The 14891-nt window shown below is 36.5% G+C and overlaps 1 protein-coding gene across 3 annotated transcripts in view; it reads right to left on the bottom strand.

Moving 5' to 3' along the window:
- TMTC3 (transmembrane O-mannosyltransferase targeting cadherins 3) overlaps window positions 1-14891 on the bottom strand; it is a 102287-nt gene that overhangs the window by 14783 nt on the left and 72613 nt on the right. The window contains exon 16 of one of the 3 annotated variants that reach the window (XR_013350649.1): window positions 13070-13516. The exons of 1 other annotated variant lie outside the window; for it this stretch is intronic. The gene's annotated coding sequence lies outside the window, so the exon portion shown is untranslated. Of the gene's footprint in view, window positions 1-13069; window positions 13517-14891 lie in introns of those variants that run through there. One more of the 3 variants, XR_013350648.1, reaches the window with a different exon arrangement.

Below are 14891 nucleotides of genomic sequence, written 5' to 3'. Positions count from 1 at the left end.
GGAGACAACTGATTACCTTGCCTTTTCCAGCTTCTAAAGACTATCTGCATTCTCATGTCTCTGTATCACTTTGACTTCATCCATGGTTTAATCACCTTCTCTGACTCTGACACTGCTGCCTTCCTCTCATGAGGGATTTTGTGACTACATTGGACCTACTTAGACAATACAGGATAATCTCTTTATGGCAAAATATTTAATCACATCTGCAAAGTCCCTTTTACCCTATAAGGTAGCCTACTCACAGGTTCTGCGGATTGAAATGTAAACATATTGGGTACCATTTTTCTTCATACCACATCCTAAACTGAGGACTGCCTTGAAAACATTTCAGAAGTATTCCAATACATTTTTTTTTTTAATTGTTGTTGCCCAGAATTTCTAGGAAAATCAAGGAAGTACTTCTTTGGCTCACTTCTGACTGATGCAAGTGTTGTCTCTATAACCTTTTGCTTTGGTGTCTTGGGGAAGAGTAGAGAGTGGTGATTTTTCAGAGCAAGACAGTGTGGGGTCTGAATCTTGGCACTGCTACTGACTATGGTGGGTTTACCTATAAGTTTTCTTATATATAAAGTAAAACCATTTTTACTGTAGAGATTAAATTGCATGATGTAGGTTAAAAAAACCTAGCCCAACATTTGACACAGAGAAGAGCACTCCCCAGATGGAGACAGTTATTATCACAGCGAGAATTACTTTTAGCCTAGAGAGTCCCAACTCTGCATGTCCACGGGAATCATTAACAAAACAACAAAGTCCAGGAACCACCCTCAGAGATTATGATTTAATTGCTCTAAAATGGGTTTTGGACATTAGTATTTTTTAAAAAGCTCCCCAGGGAATTCTAGTTGATAATCAAAGTTGAGAAAATACTGACTTACATTAAGTTGGCTAGGATATTAACCAAATCTTTTCTTGTATTTACCATGAATATCATTGTGGCACATTTAAAAAACTTTTTGTTTTAAAGTCATTATTTAAAAATATATTTTACAGATATAATTTGACTAAAGCATATGTGTGGTGAAAAGACATACATTGATTGCAAGAGACTTTTTTCTTTAATGTGGTTAGGCTTGGAAAAATATTCTGATTTCAGCTTTTTGTCAAGTAATGATTTTACTTGAAAAAAAGTTCTTTATCTGTTGAGAGTCCATAAGAAGCTTTCAATATCTTTATGTAGTTTTTGAAGACAGTGGGAAATAGTGACTTGTTTTAAAAAATATTATTTGATATTTAATGTAATTATTTAACAAAGGTAAGAAATGACTGTCCCCAATATGTTGAGGGTGTGCTCTTGTTAAAAATAATCTCTACGATTTTTGTCCTGTGGTTTCAGAATAAGCTTTTGCCTCAGATTATCTGTTGAAGATTCTGATTGTGTCCATATAAAATTAACAAGATGATTTCATGAACTCAAAACAAGCAATTGGTGAGGGTAAGATAAATTTTGAAGCAAACTAATTGAATGAATTGATAGGTTATTTGGATTTATCTACCGTTCTAACATCTACAGATTTTAAAACTAAATTACTAGTGATATATAGAAAGGTGATGTTTATTCTATTCCAAATTGCAAGGGCTTGTGTTATAGTTATTTTTTCTTTGCAATCAGTATCTTAAGGATCAGAATTTTTAGAGAATTAAGCCTTATTTGGTTTCAAATAGACTCTAACCCAGATTCATGTTTAGATATCTTTGTGGAGAACAAAATGGAACTGTGTATCCTTAAAAAAAATATTTTTGAGGATAACTGGAACAATATTTTTCATAACCAACTATTTTTACATTATGTTATGTTATAATGTTTCTCATTACTTATAATGAGAAACAGAATTATCTTTTGAAATTTGTAATTATCAAGCTAACCAATCCTGGCAAAAATCAATGTTTCCTTGTTAGTGAAAATAAAATTTTATTTCCCCTTCATAGTGTGTTGATCCCCTGAGAATTTTCAAGAAAATAAACCTTCTTGCTAAGAGTATCATTCCAGTAAGTATCAAAAGAAAAATACTTTTTCTTATATTCTTTCCTACAAATTATTTACCATTTGCCTCAACTATTATTTTTCTAGATAAAAGAAATATATTCTTTCTGTGAAAGGGCATTTTGTTTTTTTGTTAAAGGAAAGATAATCCTAGGTCCTTCCTGGTCCTTTCTGTTGATAAAATTATGGTAGATCAGGAAAATGAGATGATCACATTCCAGTAATTGTGCAAAGCAATCCATTGGGGGAATGGGAAGAAAATACTCGTTTACTTCTACTTATCATGCTGCTTTCATGTAGAATGAAGTAAAACTCAGATTTAAAATATGAATTGACAGTAGTGTGTATATATAATTTATAAATGAATTGCTATATATTGGGAATGCATGAAAAATCATTTTGCTCTTAGTGATATATGATCAAAGGAGTGTGGAGACTTGCTAGCATTGGTGCCCCTTTCGCAGCAGCATCCCTGTGGGCTCTGGATACTGCTGGGGAGTGCTGGATTTAGGAAAATCTGAAGCAAGCTAAATTGCTCTATATGATAGAATGAGAAGAAACTGAAATAGGAAAGAGTGAATGGCACAGTCCTACTGGGAGGGGTGAGGAAAAATAGGTGAAGAGAAAGAAAGAAGGAAAAGGAGCCAGGAAAATATTAAGAGTCCAGGTTTTTTTTTTTTTTTTATATTTTTTAAATTATTTATTTATTTATTTATGATAGTCACACAGAGAGAGAGAGAGAGAGGCAGAGACACAGGCAGAGGGAGAAGCAGGCTCCATGCAGGGAGCCCGACGTGGGATTCGATCCCGGGTCTCCCGGATCACGCCCTGGGCCAAAGGCAGGCGCCAAACCTCTGCGCCACCCAGGGATCCCAGGAGTCCAGGTTATCACAGGTAAGGGGAGCACATTGAGAAGTTTTATGGGGTGATGTAGCTGCCAAGATCTTTAAAAACAGGGCCTTCTTTAACTTAATATTGCATAATTTAAATGTTAGTTAATGGCTTTTCTCCCTTGACTCCCAGATCTGCAGTGAAAGTTCTTTCATATGCCACAGCCTTGAATATATGGTGACTGGGGAGAGGAAATAAAGGGGAAGAAGCTACGTTCACATATTGCCATGGCAACAATAAAGACATCAATTACTGTATCTACTTCCTTGCTGTGGAATCTTGAGCATCATACAAATTTCAGGCTTACTGGGGATCCCCGGGTGGCTCAGTGGTTTAGCACCTGCCTTTAGCCCAGGGAGTGATCCTGGAGTCCCGGGATCGAGTCTCACGTTGGGCTCCCTGTGTGGAGCCTGCTTCTCCCTCTGCCTGTGTCTCTGCCTGTCTCCCTCTCTGCCTCTCATGAATAAATAAATAAAATCTTAAAAAAAACAACAACAAACAAATTTCAGGCTTATCAAACTAACTCTAAAACTCCTCCTCCAGCTTATGCAAACAAGCCTTTCCCTAGAACCTTGACCCAACACTATGCTGCCTAACTGGGACTTCACCTTTTTGGATAACTCTGTTTATGTTTTATCAGTAACAATCCTTGATACTTAGCTTTTGTCAGTATCTGTAAACTATAGCTAGTATACTTGATCAGGTTACCTTCAGAATTTTGAAGTATTTTTAGATCCATGGGCATACTAATGATGGTGAAGCTGTGAAGGTTAGCAGAGGGAAAAAAGATAGTATTTCCAGGAGACCAAAGGGGGCTTTCTAGTATATAAAAGGAACAGCACAGTCCCTGGAGTGTATCTGAGAAAAGAAGACTTCAATTCCATACCAGAGCCTCTTTGAGTCATAACTTCCTCATTCAAAAAATGGAGGTAATACCTATTTACCTAAGAATGATAAAGTAAGAAGTTGGGTACCCGAAAATGCCTTTATTATACTTATTCCTCAACTAACAATTTTTTCTGAGAACACTGTTGCTAAGTAAAACTTGTTAAAAGAAAAAAAATAGTTCCATTAATTTTAAAGGGAAAAATTATGATGTATTTCTTTCCCCTGCAAAACACCCAAATGATTTTCCCAGAAAAATACATCAGTTGAGCAAATTATTGTTTATATAACTAAACTATAACACTCTGAAAAGAAATATATATGGTTTGTAGGTGAAATTTAATGTAGTAAACATTTATTGTACTCACCAAGCAAGGAGAGTCAACTTGACAATGGGTGGTAGTGAGGGGGAAGGTACAGGAAGTAATCTTTGAAGGATAGTAGAGAATGAGACAGGTAATCAACTTTCAGGCAGGTAACCAATCTCTAAAGCAGGTATGCTTGATGGTATTTTGTTTTCTTTGAGATTTTGGTAAAATAAATGCTATGCATGACCACATTTTGAAATACATGAACATTATATATACGTACTAAAGGGTCATGGAAAACCATGCGCCTTCCTCCTTCTTAGCTCTTCACTCATATGTAGGAATGGGGCACTAAAATACTGACTGGATACTGCATGTTCAGAGGTGAGATGTGTGGACTGGGGGGTTAAAACTGTGTGGAGACTAGACCCCAAAGACACAGATACAGTGAAATGCCGGGACACCTGCACCCCGATGTTTCTAGCAGCAATGTCCACAATAGCCAAACTGTGGAAGGAGCCTCGGTGTCCATCGAAAGATGAATGGATAAAGAAGATGTGGTCTATGTATACAATGGAATATTCCTCAGCCATTAGAAATGACAAATACCCACCATTTGCTTCAACGTCGATGGAACTGGAGGGTATTATGCTGAGTGAAATAAGTCAATCAGAGAAGGACAAACATTATATGGTCTCATTCATTTGGGGAATATAAAAAATAGTGAAAGGGAATAAAGGGGAAAGGAGAAAAAATGAGTGGGAAATATCAGAAAGGGAGATAGAACATGAGAGACTCCTAACTCTGGGAAACTAACAAGGGGTGGTAGAAAGGCAGGTGGGCGGGGGGTGGGGGTGACTGGGTGACAGGCACTGAGGGGAGCACTTGATGGGATGAGCACTGGGTGTTATTCTATATGTTGGCAAATTGAACACCAATAAAAAATAAATTTATAGATGGAGACACAGATGTTTACTTTAGAACCTCCGAATTACAGAATTTGTAGAATTTTCCTTTTAGAGTGGTTTGTTTCTCCAGGAAGCACTGCTCCAATCTTTTACTAAGGAATGCATTTGATGGATGGAATAGACTTAGCTTTCAGTATTCTCAGAGCTGAATATGGCAAGAGGGTTGGGGTCTCCTAGTTCACTCCATATACTTTCAATTAATCAAGTCTTCAGTATATGTTTCTAAGTTTAGTGCCACTCTGAGTCAATTTCTCCAGAGAACAAATTTCCTTTTTATTACCAGGATACAGGAAGGTAGATACTAGCAAAAGGTAAGGATGGAATTAAGATGCCTAACTGCTTTTTTTTTTTTTTTTTTTTTTGTGAGAGAGAGAGAGAGGTGTTAGGGGCAGCAGAGGGAGAGAATCTTAAGCAGGATCCACACTCAGCATGAAGACTGATGCAGGCTCCATCTCACCACCCTAAGATCATGACCTGAGCCAAAATCAAGAGTCAGATCCCTAACTGACTGAGCCACCCAGCGGGCCCTGCCTAACTGCTTCTTAAACAGATTTTCAAAAAATATTTCTACCTTCTGGGTACCTAATGCCTCTGATTCTTAAATCTTTATGGTTCTCTGACACTTCTCCTCTTGTGTCATTAACATCTCTCTCTACAAAAACTTAGATTTCCACTTTTTCTTCTTTGCTTAAATCAGTTATCTATTCATCCATCAGTTTTCCCTCTTCAAAAATTTGTTGAGATCTTATATATACTATCATCTCTCATCTCTTTTGCCCCTATCTTATACATTGTTATTCGTTCTTTTATATACTATCATCTCTCATCTCTTTTGCCCCTTCTATTTTATACATTGTTATTCATTTACACATGTTGAAAGAAAAAAAGGGCAAGTGTGAATTCATCTATAATATTTAACTAAAAGTTTTCTTCTCTCTCTTTTCCTCAGGAAAAAAATCCTAAAAAAAAAAAAAAAAAAGGAAAAAAACCCTAGAAGTTTTCTCATATCAAATGATTTTAAACTAATAGTTCAGTATAGACCAAAGAGTAAACTGAAAGACTATAAGTGACAAAAAATTAGAACTTAGAGAAAGCGTTCCAGTTGACCTGGAAATGAAACTTGGAAAAAATAATGTGGCATGGGAAGTTTAATTATAGATAGTCCCACACTGAGTAATGGGTAAAAGAAAAGATTTCAGAGTTAATTAAACCTGGATTCAATTTGGACTCAGCCACTTATTAGCTGTGTGACAGAAAAAGTTGCTTTGGTTTCTTCCTTTGTAAAGTGAGGACAACTAATACTTAAGATAAGGTTTTCATGAAGATTGAAGTGGGGAATAGTAAGCGCTTACTCTAATACCTCACACAAACATGGTGCTCTATGGTAATTATTACATTAAATTTGGCTATCCAGCATAATATTTTGTGCTCCTGAGGCATTCTACATTTTATAACACCATTACTTTTACCATTTTTATATGGGATGTGTATAGTACACATAGTAAATATATCCTATAGAGTATGAGTGTATTATATGGTATATAGTATGAGTGAGCAATTTTAAGAGGCACTGTCTGAAGAGGGATGAAGCCAGAAACATAAAGAAGGACCACAACCTAAAGTTTCATCTTTGAAGATACCTATTCCTATTCTACTCTACCTGCCTTCCACATTGTAAAGACATTTGTACTAGTGATGGTTGCTCAGTTATCCACTGAGCTCTCCTGTGGGTGTTGAAAGAATTAGATCTATGCCAGGAGAAACAAGAGCAAAATTTACAGCCAAGCTAAACTTCTGAACGTCACAAAGTGTTGAGGTTATGAACTGGAAACTTCACCTGGTTTCTTCCAGACTCTATTCTCTCCATCTCTTTGGTCTTCTTTGGGCTCTTGGCATAAGTCTGTCTTTAGAACCACAGGCAAACCTCTACCAGAGACAATGACCAGGGATCAAACGTACAGTATCAAGTTTTGTTATTTGCTTGAGGTGCTCAAGGATCTCAAACTCCGCAAAGAAAACCTGGAACAATGCATGTGCACTGTTAAAGTGAAAAAGGTTTAAGTTCTAAATCTGAAACTTGAACAGCAAAATTATAAATGTTAAAACTTGTTTCAATCATTTTTCAAGCCAGTCAAATTCCCCTTAACTCAGCCTCTGATATATCTATCTACCTTCTTCTCTCTCTCCCTCTTCCCCTCTCTCCGTTTCTCTTCCTGTCTCTCCATTGATGTCATCATGCAGTTACCAAAGTAATTCTCTCACTTAAAGGTTTTGTTCCCCCCATTTTAAGAAGAGCACACAATAGAGAGAATCACCATTGGAATAATTTTTCAAATAATTTATATTGAAAATTTTAGTGGGAGGAAAAGAGAGGAGCTCTGTACATGCACAATACGGCATGTGCATAAAAACACATTTTGATCCATGCATTCTTATTCTTTTAACACCTTCAATTAATAGCCACATTTATACCCTGAAAATTTCCTCTGGGCATAGAGAAATGATCTTTTGTTTATTCCAGATTTTCCACCTCATTATCTTTAATAATGTACTTTGTCTTCTCAGTTATTTGCAAGGAGGAAATGATTAAAAGGCAGTTACAGATAAGAGAGCCTTTAAACACTTCAAGGAAAGGATCCGCTGCGAGGCTGAATTTACTATTTTCTTGATGCTTTGGAGATGGAAGATGGGAACACAAGATAAAGAATGCAGGTGACCTCCAAAATCTGGAAAAGGCAAAGAAACAAATTCTTCCCTAGAACCTCCAGAAAGGAACAGAGTCCTGGTCAATAGCTTGATTCTAGCCCAGTGAGATTATGTCTCTGACTTCTGACCATAAACTGTGAGATAATAAATTTCTGTTTTATGTCATTAAGTTGGCAGTGATTTGTTATGCTAGCTATAGAAAACTAACACAAACTTCAATAAATTTTATAATCTAAGCATTTCTTTAGCATTTCAACTGTGTTAAAATAAAAATTATCTTGATGAAAATATTTTCTATCACAGAGGGAATAAGTAATTAACATTTTTCGATATTTCAAAATTTTCAATATTTCATATGACAATATTTCATTGGCTCTAGGAGTCAATAACTTTGTATACCAAGTTTTTTCTCACAAGAAGGCAAACAGCTATCTTCATGACAGTTAAGATTCTAAGATTCAAAAGAAACTTCCATTTATAAGACAAACAAGTTCTGGGGATGAAATGTACAGCATTCTGACTATAGTTAACAATACTGTACTGTATATATCTGAAAGTTGCTAAGAGAGTAGATCTTAAAAGTTTTCATCACAGGAAAAAAACTTTGTAATGATATGAAATAATGGATATTAACTAAACTTATTGTGATAATCTTTCATAACATTTACTTAAATTAGTTTGTTGTATACCTTAAACTAATACAATGTTACATCTCAGATCTCAATAAAACTGGAAAATATTAAAAATGCTTTCATAATATCAAAGAATTAATCTTCTTTAAAAATTTTTATTTATTTTTGATAGTCACACAGAGAGAGAGAGAGAGAGAGGCAGAGACATAGGCAGAGGGAGAAGCAGGCTCCATGCACCGGGAACCCGATGTGGGATTTGATCCCGGGTCTCCAGGATCGCACCCTGGGCCAAAGGCAGGCGCTAAACCGCTGTGCCACCCAGGGATCCCTCAAAGATTTAATCTTATGTAAATTTAGAAAATAATATGCAATATCTCTTGTCACAAAGGAGTTGCCAAATTAATTTTTTTCTAAGTTTCAGAGTCTATACTAGTCATAGCTAAGTCCCAAATGATCAAATATTCTTAGCAAGGCTTTAAGAAGTGACTTATAAAGCTGTTTGTGACATGTACTACATATATTTCAATTTTAAGACTTTTGTGTATGAATACAACCAAATACAAAGATTCACAAACAGAAGTTGAAGAAAATACATCAACATCTGGAAATTTACATCATGAGACGAGATGAGATAATGGGAAACAAAGGAAAAAATGATTCATCTTCTGGAAATGTTTGCTTCCTGGAAATTAAAGGCAATTTTCCTCTAAAGTGAGAAATGTTGTGAATTAAATATAAAAACAGAATAGAAAACAACTTACCATACTCAAAATGAAGCCCCTATAACAAAGAATACTCTCATATTTTCTATAATAGCATGATATTTGATTAGTACTCCAGGATAAGGCACCAAGCATGTTTAGATTTCCACTGTGCAGAACATTCTGTTAGCTACCATGAGACATTTCAGAAAATCCAGTCTTTGACACTGCGTCGAAATACTCTTGAGGAGTCATGAGAAGTACCAGTGAAACTATGTAGAATTACTACATGACAGTTATCAAGGAGTGCACATATTAAAATGACCTGGAAGACTGACAGGTGGAGTAAGATGTGATTAGTCAGGGAAGATAAGGGATGGGCAGCCATATCCAAAAATAAGTCAAGTTGCCAGGTGCACAATGCAAATGGAGATGTGCTGAGAAAGCCACTTTCAGAGAAAAAATAGGCCTCCTAGATGACTTCAATTTTCACCATTACTCTCACCTGTCAGCTATTAATCTAACCAGAAAATATTTAGCGAATACTACACACCAAGTTGAGTACATGCAGTGTTAAATATTTTCCTTTCTTCCTCCTTCTTTTGCTTCAGTTTTGGGTCATTTTAAATATGATTGTTCTCTGGAAGAGATAACACAGTCATTATGAGATCCTAACATGTAATTATGACCCACATTTTCTTTTCCTCCCTCTTCCCTAACTTTACTGAAGACTTACACTCATCTTTTAGGTTATATTCCAACCCACTGTCTACACTATACCCAGAACAATCTTCTAAAATCATTGAATTCTCATTATCTTCTCACGTTACTGATCCCTACTCAAAATTTACCTGCCAAGTGGCCCATTTCTTCAGGGTCCTAAGAAAATAGCTGAAGTGAAACAAAGAAGAGTTTAGACAGACATGGTGAGTGGTTCAAGAAGTGACCTGAGCTTGATCACTTTTATGAAGACTAGAGGCCTGGTAAAACATCCACTTCAGAGACACATAAGTAATGATAATAATGGAGCATGAGTGCATGAATATATTTTTGAGAGGTATCATTTTCTGGAAAGAAAGACAACTGTTTAGCATTTGCTATGAGCATGATTGATCTACATACAATCACCAAGAGTTTGAAACTTAAACATTTAGCAATCAATCCATACAAAATTGTAAATTCATAACATGAGAATGGAGTAACTTCTGAAAAAGATAAATGTTAAGGGAAAGGAGCAAAGTACAAGTGATTAATCCCTGGAAACCTCTAAAGGGTGGAAGAAGAAAAAGAAATCAGAGAAAGAGCACTAAGGGGAAAAATAATAGAAAAAAAATGAACCCTATGAAATTTGCATTAGGGCTTTAAAAATTCTATTTCATTTGCAGTCAGAGTTTGCATATGAGATGATGTAACTAAAAGTGTTCTGTGAAATTCCTCCTGATTGTTCTCTGGGTCAGGTAGGTTTTGATATTAAGCAGGCTAAATGGTTCCAATTCTTCTTTTCTTGGAATTAAATAAACCAGAGCTGCTTTTTTTGACTGTTTATAAAAGAAGAAAATGAGCTGTCAAGACACAGTTAATAATATTTTGTATTGAATTTGTCATGGAGGAACTTTTAACAAGTCCTAGCATGACATCTTGTTTTTAAAAACCCCAGCCAAATAACTTCCCAAATTTCTTATTCTTAAAATTGCTCATTAGTATAAGCTGGTAACCTAATACAGCATTAGTCTAGAAACATTGCTTATTCAGTCACTAGAACAAACTGAGTTGTGATTTTATCTACTGACTCATTAAAATGAACCATGATAATCCAACCTTATTTATGTTAAAATAGCTAATGACTAAAAGGTGTTTTATTTTTTTTAAATTTTTATTTATTTATGATAGTCACAGAGAGAGAGAGAGAGGCAGAGACACAGGCAGAGGGAGAAGCAGGCTCCATGCACCGGGAGCCCGACGTGGGATTCGATCCCGGGTCTCCAGGATCGCACCCTGAGCCAAAGGCAGGCGCCAAACCGCTGCGCCACCCAGGGATCCCTAAAAGGTGTTTTAATTTATCAACATGAGTTCATATAGAACTTGGCTATGAAGAAAAACATCATTTTAGGATGTTATCCAAGAACGTCTTAACATATTAGATCCTGCAACAAGAGACAGGAATCAAGAAATGAAAAGGCAAAAAAAGAAAGTTTATAAAGTCTTGCACTCTTAAATTCCCATTATCAAAGTGTTTCAGAGGTTGATCTGCCCAGAGATGGCTCATTCTCCCATTCTATAGCACATCACAACCTCTGCTTCCATTGCAAATCTCCTTTCTGTTTCTGACATTCCTGTCTCCCTCTTGTAAAGGCCCTTCTAATTACATTGGGTTCACCCAGATAATCTAGGATAAATTTCCACCTAAAGATCCTTAATTTAATCCATCTGTAAGAGCCCTTTGCCAAATAAGGTAACATATTTAAAAATTTCTAATATTAGGATATAGACATCTTTTGATGGCCATCATTCAGCCTACCATAGATTTGAAGGCCCTCATTCAGCCTACCACAATCACTACACCAAGGAACTCATAACTAACTAGAGAAGACACTCAGCTGATTCATAGACTACTTATATCAAACCTGCTACTTTTATAAAAATGGTTTGCTGTATGGATGCATATTTGGGCAAGTGCCACTTCTCTGCACCATGTGTCCTTCACCTATAAATGGAACTAATCCTACTTACATAATAGGGATGTTCTGAGGATTAAATGACATAGTGTATAAAGAGCAGTTCACACTCCATCATACAAGAGTGCTGTGGACACTGTGCTGAAAAGCAGGTCTTCAATGCAAGGGGTGCATTCAACACATATTGTTGCATGTTTGTGGTACACTGGAATTCTGAAACTACTTGAATTAAATTGCATGCTGGAGGAAAATAAGAGAAATTGTGTTAAAATATATGCCCTGCTATCTGTCATTCCTTCCAATGGACATGTGAGAGTGAATATGTAATGAGTTACTTGAATCTGCTCTTCCTTGGTAAGGGTCAATATCTGCATGTCTCTCAAAGCATGAGCCTCCTGGGATCAATGCATGTGCTCCTTGTGTAAATATAGGTGCTCTTCCAGATATTATTACAATATCATTTACATGTCTGTTTCTACATTATTAAGTAAATCTGACAAGAATATTAGCTCCCCACAATATCAAGCATGTAGTCTGTGCTCAATATATGACAGATATCATGCAAATAACTTTGTTTTAAAAAACGAGGGCTCATGAATAAATCGGCAATATGTAATTCAGAACAGCTTAGTAGAATGAATAGATTTCAAAGTCAGATACATCTGAGTTTAAATCCTAAATTTTCCACTAAGTGTTTCCTTGGGTATTTTACCTAACCCCTCTAAAACTTAATTTTATCATTTTTTTAAAGATTTTATTTATTTTTTCATGAGAGAGAGAGGGGGGAGGGCAGAGACACAGGAGGAGGGAGAAGCAGGCTCCATGCCAGGAGCCCGACACGGGACTTGATCCCGGGACTCCAGGATCGCGCCCTGGGCCACAGGCAGGCGCCAAACCACTGAGCCACCCAGGGATCCTCTAATTTTATCATTTTTAAAATTAAAATTAAAATTTGGTCTCATGTGAGGATCACATGAGAAAATGTACTGAGACTCCTAGAATAACTTCTGGCAGTAAATGGTAATTATTAGTATAAATAAATATTTTCTTAAATATATTTAGAAAATAACTTCCTGAATAAAAAGAATTAGGGAATATAGATGGAAACAATTATTTAAATTCCATCTGACCACCCAGGTTTCAGAAGTATGTAACCTTAAAGGACCCCTGGCCCATTACAAATTGTTACTAAATACATTTTCAATACTAGTACCCTGTAGGCCATTTAGGGTCTCATGTATGCTCACATGCACAAATGCTAAAGTGCCTTCAATGATGGGGTTTACAAGAACATGAGGAAACACGAGTAGCACAGTTCTTTTTTTTTTAAGGTTTTATTTGAGAGAGAAGAGAAAGAGAGCAGTAGTTGGTAGGACAGGGTCAGAGGGAGAGTGAAAAGCAGACTTCCTGCTGATCAGGACTCCATCCCAGGACCCTGGGATCACCACCTGAGCCAAAGGCAGACCCTTAACCAACTAAGCCACCCATGAGGCCACTAGTAGCACAGTTCCTAAGGTTAGCAACAGCATAGTCATCCTATACTAGGTCTTCTGAGACTGCAAAATAGAACAAGTTCTGAATGACTAAATATCCCTCCACTCAATAACTGTGGCTTGATTGACACAACTTCTCTACTTTCACCAAACTCTGGTAAATTTGTCAAGTCACCGCAAAGGTACTGGAGTTTCTTCTTGTTAATCTTGTTAAAGTTCTTTTTGGCTCCTGTACATCCTTGATCCAATTCATACCAGGGGCAGTGGTGACTGCAAAAGGGGAAAAAAAAAATCTATCTTTAAAATGTGTCTGCATATGTTAAGGACTACCTCTGTTGCCCCTTCCACATCCTAGCCCTGAATTATGTGTGAATCTCAAAGGCTTCTTTGTCTTTTTCTATTGAAGACATGAAGAGAGATTGCCTGCTCCTTTCCTACTTGCCCCTGCACAGAAATTCAGGCTACATTTCAATGTTTTATTATGGCAATTATGCATTAAAGTAACAAGTAAAATATTGTCTACCTCACAGACTCTATTCTTTGAGCCACACCTGGGTTATAGTCAGTCTATTATTCGAGATTTTCAAAGGCCTTCAGAGGAGTGCTGCTAGATGTGATCCCATACACAAACCATCTACAAAGGGAGATAACTAAAGAAAAAGAAATAATTATCAAAAGAAAATAGATCAAAAAGAAGCACCACACAGAGGGAGAACTATAAAAGAACATATTTAATGCAATCATACCATTTACTCCACTCCCTGGGATCTCCACAACCTGCCTCAGTTACCCTTGATGTGCTGACACCAGGTACCTCCATTCTAGGATGGCAATTCCGTATAAACAATGGACTTGGGCAGCCTGTGTGGCTTAGCAGTTTGGCGCTGCCTTCAGCTCAGGTCGTGATCCTGGAGTCCTGGGATCGAGTCCCAGGTAGGGCTCCCTGCGTGGAGCCTGCATCTCCCTCTGCCTGTGTCTCTGCCTTTCTCTCTCTGTCTCTCATGAATAAATCAATAAAATATTTTAAAACAATGGACTTGAAGAAATGACCTCCATAGTAATTAATTTAGTTCCTTTTAAATTTTTAATAATTCTTTTTCAAGTACTGATTTTCCATTTATTATCAATGTTCTGACCTATAATCAATTGTTAGCTCCTTCTCACCTCTTTACCCTTATGCATTTTGATTGAATTTGTTCAATTTTGAGAAGAAATCTAAATGAGTTTAGGAACCATATGGCTACCTAAAAGACGAGTGTTCTAGGCAGAGAATGGGATGTACCAAGGCCCTGAGGTGGGAGCTCAGCAAGGAGGCTGATTGAGATGGAGTGAAATGGGTGAGGATGAGAGAGGTAGGAGTTAAGCCAGAGGATCATGTAGGAATTTTAAAAGCACATTAATTAGGCTGATTTTATTTCTTGCAGATTTTTTGAAAGAGGATATAAAACCTAGAAAATGTGAAAAAAATTCCTGGTATTCCCTCCTGTTGTGCAATTTTATCAGTTCCAATCTGTCTTTCATTAATGTCAGACTAACTCCAGAAAAACAATATGCTGTTTCAAAAAAAGGTTTTCTTGGATTATAAAGCATTGGACACTTAAAATGTTTAAAAATTATGTGCCAGTAGTTTTTTTCCAATTTCATG

The sequence above is a fragment of the Canis aureus genome, chromosome 13, assembly GCF_053574225.1.
Source record: "Canis aureus isolate CA01 chromosome 13, VMU_Caureus_v.1.0, whole genome shotgun sequence".
Classification (NCBI taxonomy): Eukaryota; Metazoa; Chordata; class Mammalia; order Carnivora; family Canidae; genus Canis; species Canis aureus.
This window is presented reverse-complemented; position numbering and strand designations above follow the sequence as displayed.